The sequence below is a fragment of the Sinocyclocheilus rhinocerous genome, unplaced genomic scaffold (genome assembly GCF_001515625.1).
Source record: "Sinocyclocheilus rhinocerous isolate Xijiao unplaced genomic scaffold, SAMN03320098_v1.1 scaffold43961, whole genome shotgun sequence".
NCBI classification, from domain to species: domain Eukaryota; kingdom Metazoa; phylum Chordata; class Actinopteri; order Cypriniformes; family Cyprinidae; genus Sinocyclocheilus; species Sinocyclocheilus rhinocerous.
Window position 1 is genome coordinate 1 of NW_015669980.1, and position 708 is coordinate 708.

The window sequence follows — 708 nt, forward strand, 5'->3', positions numbered from 1 at the left end:
TTTAAATGCCTTCTATTAGTTAATTAGGCCTCTTTCATCTTCTTTGTTATTTGCTGTGAAACTGCTTTGGATGGAGTATGATCATATAATAAACCGCTGAGATACGAGGACACAGACGCAGCATGACTTCACCTCAAAGTGCTTAAAGAAGACTCTGGAGAGCGTCTCTCTGAAGTGTGAAGGACAGAGGATGGATTCAACGATCACCACGCGCCGGTCTCGAGGATTCACCAGCAGATGCCTGAAGGAGGAACAGCATCATGCGTTCAGCTGCGATGAGCAAACACAAACCGCTCTGAAACGGAGCATAGAAGCGTCTCTGCTACCGGAAGTACAGCAGGTGAACAAACTCCTTCAGGATGCCGTAGAGCTCCTCAGTGTTGATGTTGTACTGGACGACTCAAACCGCCTGTGACAGCGAGAGACGCTCATTTAATAATAATTCTCTAATTATATTCAGGTCTGAATTATTAAATCAACCACTGGTTTACACACACATGATCATTAGGGTTTATAGTGATAATACTATACTGCTGTTTAAACCATTTGTAAAAGACAGACGCAGCAAATGTCAGTTAAATATGATCATGTTAATTGATTATTGTGATTAGAAATGGAGATAATTCCCGTAAGAGCATGAGACCGCTCTCAGACCGACCTCCTGAGATCCGGGGCGTTTAATTTCACTGGGAATTATGAATCTCGGCC

At 43.1% G+C, this 708-nt stretch overlaps 1 long non-coding RNA gene across 1 annotated transcript; it reads right to left on the minus strand.

Moving 5' to 3' along the window:
* Window positions 1–111: 111 nt before the first annotated feature.
* LOC107734101 (uncharacterized) lies at window positions 112–670 on the minus strand. The gene is made up of 3 exons (XR_001639066.1): window positions 659–670; window positions 327–409; window positions 112–241 (listed from the first exon to the last, which is right to left on the minus strand). It is a non-coding gene; the product is annotated as an uncharacterized LOC107734101 (long non-coding RNA).
* Window positions 671–708: the final 38 nt, after the last annotated feature.